Here is a 13,958-nt window from a genome sequence, read left to right as displayed (position 1 = left end):
CTGGAAAACACCGCGTCTTTGGCAAAGGTTCATATTCAGAAGTTTTTGTTTCCAAAATCTGGGGTAATGAATTATTGCGTTGCTATATTCGGGAAAATGGTTACGAAAGGTAGAATACCCTACGGTAATTGCCATTATGGAATTATATATACAGACCTTGTCCACTAACAGGCAACACATTGGGCGAGTGAGTCTGGGCTGTACTCACAGGGAGCACTGCTACTAAAGCTACGTCAGGGGAGACATCAAGAATGGGTTTCACATTCATCCCAATGTTGGAAATCGAACCCCATCTTGAAGGTGACGAGTAAAAAACTTCAACACTTGGCTCGCCATCACCGTCGTCTTCATACAAGTGTCAATGACATTTTGAACATTTTGACGTACATTTTGAAATGCTTGTGTCCGCTACAAAAACGTTCACAATTTTTATTCTGTCATGTCATTTGCTTTGATGCACGAGTGTGGTGAGGATCCATAACTTCACCACACTCTAGTCAATAGATCGTCTGCCACGAGAGCGAAAAGGTTGGTAGGTTCGATCCCCTGGCCGCGTCATACCAAACGTGCGTTAAAAGAAGGTAATTGTTGTTACCCTGTCTGGCGCTCGGCATTAAGGTGATAAAACCAGGACTGATCGGCTCAGAGATTGAATACTGTATCTGAATTGGGTATGCATGTTAAGTACAGGTCCGCGAGTGCAATAATCTTGTACGCGACGTTAAACCCCATTTCACCACACTGTACGGAAATATATTCAAAGTGTTCAGGTGCATGTGAGTGAATGGGTGAGTATGGTTTTACGCCGCCTTTAGCAATATTACAGCAATATCACGGCGGGGGACACCAGAAATGAGCTTCACACATGGTACCCAAGTCTGGAATCGAACCTGGGCCTTCGGCGTGACGAGCGAATGCTTTAACCACTGGGCTACCCGACCGCCCCTGCTTGGGAATATATAACCCAGTTTATAGTTTTAATCACGTAAATATACAATATATAAATCTGACAAATTAAAAATAATCCTGTTCTGTTCTCTTCGAAGCAGATACCTCAAAACATTTTCCCTTGGAGTTTTAAGGCACTGGTATTGAATTGTTTCCAATTTGGAATTTCAAATGATATTAAGAGGGGATCGCACAGTGTTTAAAACATTGGTTCAACTCAAAGGCCGGGGTTCGATTCCCCACATGGATGAAGACAACATTTGAATGCCATTTCTGGTGTTTCCGATGTGCTGTTACAACAAGATTGCTAAAAACTGCAAACTATTTTATTAATATGAATTAAAATCAAATTTAAACTTTAGGCGACGGCAGCGCAGAATATCACCGTCATGGGTAAATTAAACAGGGAAAGTTCATTTCATAAAGTCTGAGTATGTGCCGGGGAAATTGGAAGATGATTATGTCTCTTGTTTGTCTTCCCTGTTGTTAGACAAGTATTAACGTGTATTAAATGAAGCTCCACTCTTCAAGGAACTCTTCCTGAGCTCACGACTTTCCTTACTGACCTTTCCTGCAAACTTTAATTACTGACACAACAACCTCAAAATGACCTTTCGCATAGAAATGAAAAGTTACATTCAATCTACCTCTGATGATTTGGATACGTTGGTTTATTGAGTGCAAACGTGTGTTGCGAATTGATGAAGATACAAATTATTAGAAGAGAACACGGAATAGCTTTCTCCGGCAGATGATGGAGAGAAATGCAATGGTGTCACTGCATGCATGTTAAGTTATTGATCAGCTTAACGTCTTGCTCCTCGCAGTCAGTCCCTTCGGGGTGCATTCAAATGTGTTTGTGTGTTTGTATATCGTGTTTTTGTTGCAGAAATAAAATATTAGGTTTGAAAATTGAATTGAAATTACTATTATACTTAATTCATCCAAGTCGTATTTTTCCCGTGTTTGTGTCTTTTTCTGAAACGGTAAAAATATCTACAATTTGCGTTGTTATGACACTAATACTGTTTGAAGTCAATTTGAATTACATTTGAATACAGAGTGGTGACGTAGATGCATTAATGTTTCATAATATATGACATATATTCTTTGAAGGGTGAGTGATTTGGTTTGTTGGTAAACCTCCCACAATATTACAACGGGGATTCAAGACCTGGTCTTCACGCTGTACCCATATGGCGAGTCGAACTCAAGCCTTCGATGTGACGAACAAACGGTTCTACCACAAGGCTACCCCAACGCCCTTAACCGGCAGGATGCCATAGGAGGTGAAATGGGGTTTGTCAATTCAATTCGATTTATTTCGTAAGTGTAGGCCATCGGCCCATTGTTTCATTTGTATTACAATGGACGTAAATGGGGTTTATCGTCGCGATTACTGTACTCATATAGTGACGAGCATGCACGCACGTGTGTGTGTGCGTGTGTGTGCGCGCGTACGTGCGTGCGTTCGTTCGTTCGTGCGTGTGTGCGTGAGTGTGGCTGCTTGTACTCCGTACTACTGCCGGTTTTAAAGTGCTAGCTCACTGAGATACCATGTCAAAATTTAACATAGATATCCCACTTAGACAATATACTGACTCTGAGCCGGCCACTCGAGCACTCTCACTATCATGCCAAGCGCCAGGCAGGGAAACAATAAGTCCAGTCAGGGAATCGAACCATCGAACATCCTCTCTGAATTACACAGGAATGATCACGAGTTATGTATGAATCATACGCATGTTTCAACTATGTTGAATCAAAACATGTTAATGTAACTCGCGTGGATGTTCGATAACAACGTCGATAACGATTGAGAAAGGCAGGTCTACGTTTAAGAATGAGTGAGTGAGTTAGATGTAACGCCGTTCAACAGTATTTCAGTTATTCCACACCGCGTCTGCTTGATGTGGGAGGAAAACCCGAAGTAATGCAGGTCTTTGTTATATAATACCTTCGTGAGAGAAGGTTTTCAACTTGTCTCGCCCATCGCCCTAGAGTCATGATCGCTTAATTTTGTAACTTAACTATTTTCGTCAAAGATGGTTTTCTCCGTAATTTTAAGTAAGTATTTTGAGTTTCCTGATTGTAAAATATTTCAAAATGTTATTATCGCAAACCTCAAACCTTCGGTCTTTTCTAAAACAGAAAACGGTAAACAGGGATGTGAGGTGAGGTGAAATGGGGTTTAACGTCGCGTCAAAGATTATTGCACTTATATAGCGACATGCATGTACGTGTGTGTGTTTGTGTGGCTGCTTGTACTAGACCGGACTGATGCCGATTTATAGTGCTCGCTCACTGAGATACCAAGCCGCAGTTTAACATCAATACCCCACTCAGACACAGTATACTGACTCCGAGCCGACCTAGCGCCTTAATGCCGTGCGCCAGACAGGGTAACAACAAGTACCATCTTTTAACGTCTTTTGGTATGACACGGTCGGGGATCGAACCCCGGACCTTCCGCTCTCCGGGCGATCGCTCTACCACTAGACCACGGAGGCGGTCGAAACAGGGATGTATTCTAATTAACTAAGGACCAACAGAAACAATACCTCTAAGTTCGTATGTTCGTATGTTTGATTTTTAATGAAAATATCTTAAGTTAGCGAGGGGGCATAGGTGGCCCAGTCGTCTAAGGCGCCGCGATTCGCTGTGCAGAGTTGCGTCCCTTGGGCACGCCAGAAACCTATGATTGTGGGTTCGAATCCCGGTTCATCCCGATTATGTTTCTAGGTTTGTCAGCACCATACCCGTGCTCGTTGGTTTCACCGAAGTGGTAAACATCTGAGACCTGCATCACTTCGGGCTTTCCTCCCACATTAAGCTGACACGCCGTGATATAACTGGAATAATGTTAAAAGCGGCGTTAAACCCAACCCACTCACACTCACTCACTTAAGTTAGCGATATTATATCCAACATATGAATTGTACTGGCACTTAGTCTGCACTCAAAGAATACTTCTACGTGGTTTCAGTTCTTAAAATACAATTTATTAAAAAACTTTAAAACACTATTTAAAACAAATTCGGATAATTCACAACAGCTGATGGATATGTTATCTTAGAAAATCAATAAATGTGCTTTTTCGGGACAAATGTACATTTCAAACATGGTAGGGTCATGTAATTGCAAATTCATTTCTTGCTTAAGACTTCATTGAACCAATATAATATTTCGCTCACAATTCCACAACCACTGACTCTTTACAAACTGTTAGAGAAATGAGTGGTCTTTAAACACCGAGACATAATCAAATATATGAACAGTTCTTTTTAATTTTCAATTATATAAAAAATAAACTCGGTATGCTTTTGCTCCCCACTTTAAAGTCTTTGCATTATGTCTTTGCATTATGTCAAACTTTTTTTATTGTTGAATCATGTGCCAACAATAAAAAATAATTTCCCTTGCCAAGTTTTCTTATTGGGTGGCAGTATTGTAATTTAACGGGAAAAGGGGACACGAAATTCCTTATTTGTCGAACTTGGATTTCTAAAGTTTTCCTCACGTAAATAATAGAGGTGAACAGAAACACGTGTCAACTTGTTTGCAAGGTGGAATCTGTCTTCCTGTTCGGGCAATCCACGTCAAAATCTTACTGTGTGCCTCTACTTGTATAAATATTATCTATGAAGAAGCCACGTGGCACGATATCCCCTTGTTGAGTACTCTCCATGATACAGTATCATTAAAAAATATTCTAAATTGATGCACTTGAGGGCATGATAGTTGATCTCCGTGGATTCAGGAAGTGAAACACGATTTATTGATTTTTCAAAACTAAAACTAAATTCCCCTTTATTTTTGAAAATTGAACAGTAGGTTATGCAACAGAACACCATCACTATGTGTTAGCGAACATACGATCAGCGGGTCCTAAAACCGCATAATTCCACGATAACCCATGTTGTAGGATTCATATACAAATGTAACACATAGGCCAACATAACATTCGTGGTAGGGTTGACTGGCGTTCCCACAGATGGGAAGCTGTTATGTATGCAGTATCAATGCAAAGCCAGAAACGCGTGGTTGCCTCTGCATTTCTACACACAAGCGCCTAACAAATGTTTGTCTCTACTGTACTACATAAAATATAAATGACTATTCTTTTCAGATACCGTTCGGACAGACGTGCCATTATCTTCTTTGTGATCTGTGTTTTTATTTCTACATGAAGCTTGATAAATACCAATATGCATCTTAACTACATTCTGGGCGATCGGTAAGCCTAGTGGTTAAAGCGTTCGCTCGTCACGCCGAGGACCCGTGTTCGATTCCCAACATGGGTACCATGTGTGAAGCCAATTTCTGGTGTTCCCCGCCGTGATATTGCTGTAATATTGCTAAAAGCGGCGTAAAACCAAACTCACTAACTCACTTAACTACTTTCTTTGAGAGTGGGTGAGTTTGGTTTGATTATTATTATTATTATTTAAACAATAATAATAATCAGTTGTAGGGTGTGGGAGGAAAGCCTAAAAAGATGCAGGGGTCAGATGTTAACTGGTTTGGTAAAGCTAAAGAATACGGGTATGGGTTGCATTTTGATAAAACCCACAAACTCGACTATGCCACCGACAAACCTAGAAACGTAAACAGGGTGAATCGGGATTCGAACCTAGATCGTAGGTTTCTGGCTCGCCTAATGGACGCAGCCCCACACAGCGAATTGCGGCGCCTTAGACGACTGGGCCACCCGTGTCCCCGGGAGTAAGGGAAGGTCCCGAAACGACGTCGAAGCCATTTTATAAAACAGATTGAGTGAGTTATTTGGATTTGGGGAAATCAAAAGGTAGGCAAGCAGGTTGCAACAAATGTTTTCTTGAACACTTCTAACACTTATCAAAGACAGACCAAACACATGCAAGCTTAGTCAATATATCTTAAACAGAGGTGACGCGAACATATCCCTACCAGGTTCTGGACATAACACGTTGTAAATCAAGAAAAGTTTGATCATTGTGATCAAACCCAAACATTCTCAACAACTAATGCATCGAGCAAACATCGACCCGACTCATCAACGATACTTTTCACACTGGTGTCAGGGTCAACCTGTAAATTAACAAAGGGTATGTACCTTGAAGTACATATCTAAACTTAATTTTCATATTGTTTTGGTAAATAAAAGCTAATTGGAAACTTCAAAAACACTAAAAATTCACAAACACATAATTATCGAGCTGTTTTTGATTTTACTTCGTTTACCTTTCAAGGTCACCTCTAAAATCCACATAATTGTTTGTTGTTTAACGGCGCACATTGTTCCAGCAATATGATTGTTTGTTTGTTATTTAACGCCGCACTCAGCAATATTCCAGCTATCTGTAAATAATCGAATCGGGACCAGACAATCCAGTGACTGACATCATGAACATCGATCCACGCAACCAAGTCAGCGAACCTGACCACCCGATCCCGTTAGTCGCCTCTTACGACATGCATAATCGACTTTTGCGGCAAGCATGGGTTGCTGAAGACCTATTTTACCCTGGGTCTTTCCAGCAATATGACGATAGCCTCAACCTAAACATCCGGGCAAAAAAAAGTATACGCTTGAAAAGTAAACTAAACTTATCCATATCAATGCAAATACAACACCATCGAATAAGCGTCCCCTGGACATGCCAGAAACCTATGATTGTGGGTTCGAATCCCGGTTCACCCCGATTATGTTTCTAGGTTTGTCAGCACCATACCCGTGCTCGTGGGTTTCGCCGAAGTGGTAAACGTCTGAGACCTGCATCACTTCGGGCTTTCCTCCCACATTAAGCTGACACGCCGTGATATAACTGGAATAATGTTAAAAGCGGCGTTAAACCCAACTCACTCACTCTCTCACTCACCATCGAATAAGCGTTTCTTGATTGTTTTATTTTTATCCACCAAAAAACATGGACGTCTACTGTCTTCTGCAAGGCAGTTTATTACGTAACCATTTTTAACACGTTTTGGTATGACACAGGCGTGGATCGAAAAACGGACCTTTCGCTCTAACAACTAGGCCACGGACACATTTAATTACTTCAACTTATGTATTCATATATAGTTAGACAAAAACTAACTTTCTCACGGAGATAACAACTACCAACGTTTCCGATGATGCTTCGCATGAACAAACCGGTTTGAATAGAGGTGGAGAAGACTGACGCTTTGTGACATCGCTGATGCATCTCTGGAACTAAGAATTGTGTATAAACTTTTGTGATGAAAACAACAGAAGTATTTTAGTCTCCGATATACTATGATGGAGGAGAAAGACGGAGTCGTAATTTATGATTACTGTCGGTGCAATTCACACCGTGGGATAATGTTTAAGTACATGTTCCGCATGAGTGACTACTGTTTGAATTTAACCTTGGATCCTTATACAGTTAAACCCCCTCAATTTGGATGTCCTCAGAGGACGTTTCTTTAAGGAACTGGGGCGACGGGGCAGCATGTTGGTTAAAGCCGTCGCTCGTCACGCCGAATGTCCGTGTCGATCCCCACAAGGGTACAATGTGTGAATCCAAGTCTTTGCCCTTTGCCGTTATGTGTCTGGTCTAGTGCTAAAAGCGGCGAAAAATCATCCTCTCTCACTGCTAGCAGGTCTAGATGTAACAGAGGATAATTATTCAGTTATATAGCGACGTTCATGTGTGTGTGTGTGTGTGTGTGTGTGTGTGTGTGTGTGTGTGTGTGTGTGTGTGTGCGTGCGTGCGTGCGTGTGTGCGTGTGCGGTGCGTTTATGTCTGCTTGACCATCTTCCGGATTATAGTGTTTGTCCCCTTTATGCCGAGCGCCAGGCAGGGTAATAACAAGTAACATCAAGTACCATCTTTTAACGTCTTTTGGTATGTATAACGGTGTAAGAATCTACATCGAAACGTAAAGTGGTAAATTTTGTTATTTACTCTCCTCCTTCCAGAATGCCTATCAAGCAGTTAATTTTTCAAAGACGTTTGCAACTTTGGTAAAATTCACAAGCACGAGTGCTTGCTGACAGACGGAGAAACATAATCAAGCGTATTTAGGATTAGGTACCACGATCATAGGTTTCTGGTACGCCAAAGGGAGGAAACTCCGCAGCAGCTTTAGTGAGTGAGTATGGTTTTACGCCGCTTTTAGCAATATTCCAGCAATATCACGGCGGGGGACACCAGAAATGGGCTTCACACATTGTACCCATGTCGGGAATCGAACCCGGGTCTTCGGCGTGATGAGCTAACGCTTTAACCACTAGGCTACCCGACCGCCCCCGCAGCAGCTTTAATGAAGGACAATGCCATGACAGTATAAGCCGTATTTCAACAGAATGACAGTCCTTACAAATGGCAGCCACTTATCCAATAGGAGTAATTCGAGATGAAGAACGTTGCTCAGATGCAATGAAACATATAGACATCCACCCTACACCCCACCACAAACTACACGACCCTAAGCGTCGATATTGGGGGTAAATATTTAATCAGTAAGATCTTTAAACATCGCAACTCGAGCAGACCCCCTGCAACGACTTCTGCATAACAGTCACTGTATACGCCCCGTTGATCGATCTTCCACACAAGTTCCAGGAAACGGAGAAGAGAAACTCTCGAACATTGTAGTATGCACGACAGGGTTAATTTCCAAGAAATTTAAATTGTTCTATTGTATGTATTCCATAAGTGAGTGAGTGAGTATGGTTTTACGCCGCTTTTAGCAATATTACAGCAATATCGTGGCGGGGGACGCAAGAAATGGGCTTCACACATAGTACCCATGTCGGGAATCGAACCCGGGTCTTCGGCGTGACGAGCGAACGCTTTAACCACTAGGCTACCCGACCGCCCCTGTATTCCATTATGTCAATGTCATGACATTAAAGTCACGAATGTTCAACTCGGGATTGAAAGATCAACGAAAAAGAGAGCTTGGTTAGCTTGTCAATTATTTCTTTACATAACACATGCACACACACAGACAGACAGACACACACACACACACACACACACACACACACACACACACACACACACACACACACACACACACACACACACACACACACACCACACACACACACGAGGTAATATTTATTAGGTTTTTCATAGACTAACACCTGAAATGAACAAATTTTACAGAAAACATCAGTTGTTAAATAATAATTATGAAATATAATAAAAAGGAGCCAAGAGACTCTCTCCATTTTCAGAAAGTAAACACATCTGCAGAGCTATAAGTGCTTGCAATGACACAACCCATGTAAAGATTACTATCCAGCATCACTGACATGCCACTGAAAGTGTGTGTATGTGATAGGAATATGTACTGCCCCTACTACCTCTCCCCAAAACGGGGCGGTCGGGTAGCCTGGTGGTTAAAGCGTTCGCTCGTCACACCGAAGACCCGGGTTCGATTCCCGACATGGGTACAATGTGTGAAGCCCATTTCTGGTGTCCCCCGCCGTGATATTGCTGGAATATTGCTAAAAGCGGCGTAAAACCATACTCACTCACTCTCCCCAAAACACCCCTCCCACTGCCAGTGGTAGGCAGTTTAAAGGGCGGTTAGTGTCGCATGTCCAGAAATCTATTCTGAGGGTGCTATAGATCTAGAAACATAATCTGGACAAATCGACTCTGACGCGCCAGGCTGGGTAACAACAAGTACACTCCTTTTACGTCTGATGGTATGACGCTGGCGATAGAATCGAAAAGACGCTCTTTCCATCCACTAGACAGGAAGGGGGTGGATTTGAACATGACAGAAAGAGAAAGGATAAAAAACGGTGTTCATTGACCTCGAAACCTCCACACTTCCAAAGACCGGTGAAGATCCGGTGTAGAATAGGTTTTCAGCAACCTATGTTTGTCGTAAGAGGCGACTAACGGGATCGGGTGGTCAGGCTCGCTGACTTGGTTGATGCATGTCATCGATCCCTATTTCGTAAAATCGACGCTCATGATGTCAATCACTGCATTGTTTGGTCCAGACTCGATAAATTACAGACCGCTGTCATATAGCTGGAATATTGCTGCGCGTGACGTTAAACAACAAACAAACAAACAAACTTCCAAAACGTCTTTTCAACAGCCTTCTATTTACCACAGGTCAAAAAATATGTATGAGTCTAACCGTAGTGACAAAGCGGGTTAAACAAACACTAGTGTAGAATCAACACAACTGGAATCGAGCCTCGTTTTCTTCTGACCATTATTACATACTCAAATAATCACTACGTGTGTTTGTTTTGTACTTAAGATATACTTTTTGATAAAATCAGAATGATTGATACGTGCCGGTTTTGTAAACATTGGCCGATGAGTGAGTTCGGTTTGTTACCGCCTTGAACAGTACATAGCAGGGTATCAACTACAGACTTAAGACGTTTACCTCTTCAGTGAAAACCACAAAGATAACAGATACTTGATTATACAGTAAACTACGGTTATAACGAACTCAAAGGGCCTACTAATTTTAGTTCGTTATAACCATAGTTCGTTATAAGTATATATACAATTTGACCGGGACAAAAAATTAAGTTCGTAATATCCGTCAGTTCGTTATAAGCGTGTTCGTTATAAACGTATTTTACTGGAGTTGGGGCGAATGTGGGACTCGAACCCAGGACACAGCTATCACAGTAACTTAGACCAATGGGCCACCTGGCTTCAGCTCCTAACATGTAAGCCTTCGTATACCTCGTGACCTAGTTTGAACAACGCGTATGTTTAATTATCGTTAAATAAAAATAAGAATTATCACGGACTCACAATAAGAAAATAACTGTCGCAACCATCACAGGCACGTGAAACATTACCGATTCAAATTCATCAAAAGGGATCGAATACATATTTACCAGAACATGAAAGGCTCAAGCTAGAATGTAGGACTTATTCGACGTTGTCCTTTCAGCTTAACTATTCATTGCAAAATGGAAAGCATGATATGTAGTTGAACGTCTTCAACCTTGTTCTGGTTCAGCGTTTATGCCATTTTAATGTCTGAAAGACGTTAAGTAGACATTATAGCTGATCCTTCAATCAGCGTAGTGGCGATATTAGCGCACAGTGGCACATATGCGCAGTGAATGCTGCCCTATACAAATGCGTTTGTTTTTTGTTTTATTTATTGTTATTATTATTATTGTTATGTACAGAATAAATAAAACAATAAATAAAAAATGCAGCAAAGAGGGTTTGGGTGATCCTGGCCCAGTCAGGCTGGTTAGGCTCATCATCAGCTCAGGGCCCTTGCCCCCTCTGCACGCAGCCCAGACAGCGAATGGGACTTCTCCCAGGAAGCGCTGCCTAGTCAAACCCACCCAGAACTTTTCAGAGAATGTGAAGACTCCCCAACACTGCAGCCTTCTGCATTACCCAGATTGTCAGAAGGGCTGTATTCCAGGTAGCAAACCCGGGTACTCTCCCAATGCCAGTCAACAGATTGGGAGGTGCCAAACCTAAGGCGCCGAGAACAATGGGGACTCGGGCAACTTGGTACTTGGGATGCAAGATCCGCATGCCATGTATTTCCTGTATCTTGTCAATCACATTTGTGTCAAAGGGGACAGAAAATTTAATAATATTAATGATTTCCTTGGATTTATCAAAGTGGACACGATCAGGTTTGTTAGGCTGGATACGTTTGAGGCTGTTAACGGGCCTATTCCAAAGAATTTTGTATTGATCATTTTCCATGACGCCCTCTACATATTCCGGGTCGTACCATGGGTGGACCTGTATGTCAAAACAACAAGAATGGCGTATTATTATTATTAGTAGTAGTAGAAGTAGTAGTAGTAGTAGCAGTAGTAGTAGTAGTACTGTTGTTGTTGTTGTTGTTGTTGTTGTTGTTGTTGTTATTATTATTATTATCATTATTGGTCAAGCCAAGTTATATCCCGTTCCAGCGATATTATTTTGAAACAAAGTGCCGCTGATTATGGTGTGTGGGTGGTGACTGGTTCTGTGCACTGCGCCAAGTATTGCGGTTGTTTGTTCACGTGATCAAACTCGTTGATGCACAACGAAAGCTGGGGAATTACATTATTTGAAATTAAATTCGACCTTGACCTATATTGTCCAGGTAAACAATCATCATGACCGCAAGTGACTTCCTGTGACGGTACGGGAAAACCGTTTACGTCACTGTTTTAGTAAAGTCATATGTTTAAAATCCTGTTTTCGCTTTAGTTGTAAATAGATACACGTGGGTTTTGTAAAGAATGATATATTTGAGGGTTGGAATGAGTAAAGTGGGTAAAACGATTTTAACAACAGTTATTAAACTTAATCGTTGTTTTATTTACAAATACAGTAACTGTATTGTCAGACGCTGATTATGGTGATACCTGACTACACTCATGGGGCTGCCAACCCTCCCCCCCCCCCCCCCCCCCCCCCCCCCCTTACATCCCACCCAACCCCACCCCCTGTTAGTACGTGGGATTCGGGGGTCCATTCAGATATTCGGGACTCAGCAGTGTGGTACGCGGGACGCAAATACCATCGTGGTGGTGGTGGTTTGTTGTTTAACGCCGCACTCAGCAATATTCCAGCTATATGACTGCGTCTGTAAATATTCGCGTGTGGACCAGACAATCCAGTGATTAATATCATGAGCATCAATCCACGCAATTGGGATGGATGACATGCATCAACCAAGTCAGCGAGCCTGACCACCCGATCCCGTTAGTCGCCTTTTACGACAAGCAAAGTCACCTTTTACGGCAAGCATTGGTTGATGAAGACCTATTCTACCCCGGAATCTCCACGGGTCCAAATACTATCGTAATGGTACGCAGATTCAACATTTTTAAAATCACAATGGTGTTTACAAGTATGTAAAAAATCCTTTATATATTTTCTGTCTTCGATACTTTTATGTAATCGTAATAAGTAACCTTTAAAGTTATTTAAATTCAAATCGAGCCCATTTTGACATTGGAACATGTTATGTAGGTTTTCGTCTGTTTCGGCATACACCATGACATTCTTGACTCATTAGTGACCAATTCGAGTTGGTCTTTCTACCCCCCCCAAAAAGCGCGGGGGGGGGGGGGGGGGATGTATAGGGATACAGAGCCAGATAATCCCTGAAATATATATAAAACAAATAAATCCGTTTTAGATAAATTTATATTCTTAATTTTGATACTTTGAATCCCTCCACCTAGATCCAGCATTAATATGCAACAGTAAAGCTTCGTTGTTAAATCACTAGTTATGGAAAAGTGGATTATCGTATATCCGAGGATTGATTGATAAGTTCCATAGGGTAAGTCCCAACATCAATCTGCAAGTACTTGATCACTGCCCGTTCCTCAAGTTTGTCCACTTTCCAAAGATCACAAACCCCTGTTTATTTGACGAAACAGCAACACAATTAGCTCAGCTGAATCAAGTTTTTGTGGCTGTACCTCTATGGCATCAGATAATATCCACACCAAAAGATTTCACTGTTACCCAATTCCTTCCATGTCAGACATAGAACTTCTCAATCAACCCATGGTGGATTGTCATGGCATTTTATAATTTCCTTAGAGGTTACCGTTCGCCTGAATGTAAAAGACTCAGGATGACACCGGATCAGGGAAGATTTGTTTTCTCGCTACCAAAATGAATATCCGTCTCTTCAATCGTAAGAAAACCATTGTTCCCGTGTATTGATATTCTGCCTCTTTCGAGTAAATTCTGATGTGTGTTTTTGATATTTGTCTAAAGTAGGAGCGCGCAAATGAAACTACGGTTATAACGAACTCAAAAGGACTACTTATTTTAGTTCGTTATAAGCGTTGTTCGTTATAAGCATAAATACAGCATATTTACAGCAAATGTACAGCACACGTACAGGATCAAAACATTTCGTTATATCCGTCAGTTCGTTATAAGGATGTTCGTTATAAACGTAGTTTACTGTATTTTAAAATTACATGGCATTCGGGATTCAAAGGGAGGGGTAAGGCACCCCCGATCATTATAAGACTTGGTATTCAATCAGTGGCTGCACCGGAGTAGATTTTCGCAGTG

The sequence above is a fragment of the Haliotis rufescens genome, unplaced genomic scaffold, assembly GCF_023055435.1.
Source record: "Haliotis rufescens isolate VD_foot unplaced genomic scaffold, xgHalRufe1.0.p SCAF_6, whole genome shotgun sequence".
Classification (NCBI taxonomy): domain Eukaryota; kingdom Metazoa; phylum Mollusca; class Gastropoda; order Lepetellida; family Haliotidae; genus Haliotis; species Haliotis rufescens.
This window is presented reverse-complemented; position numbering follows the sequence as displayed.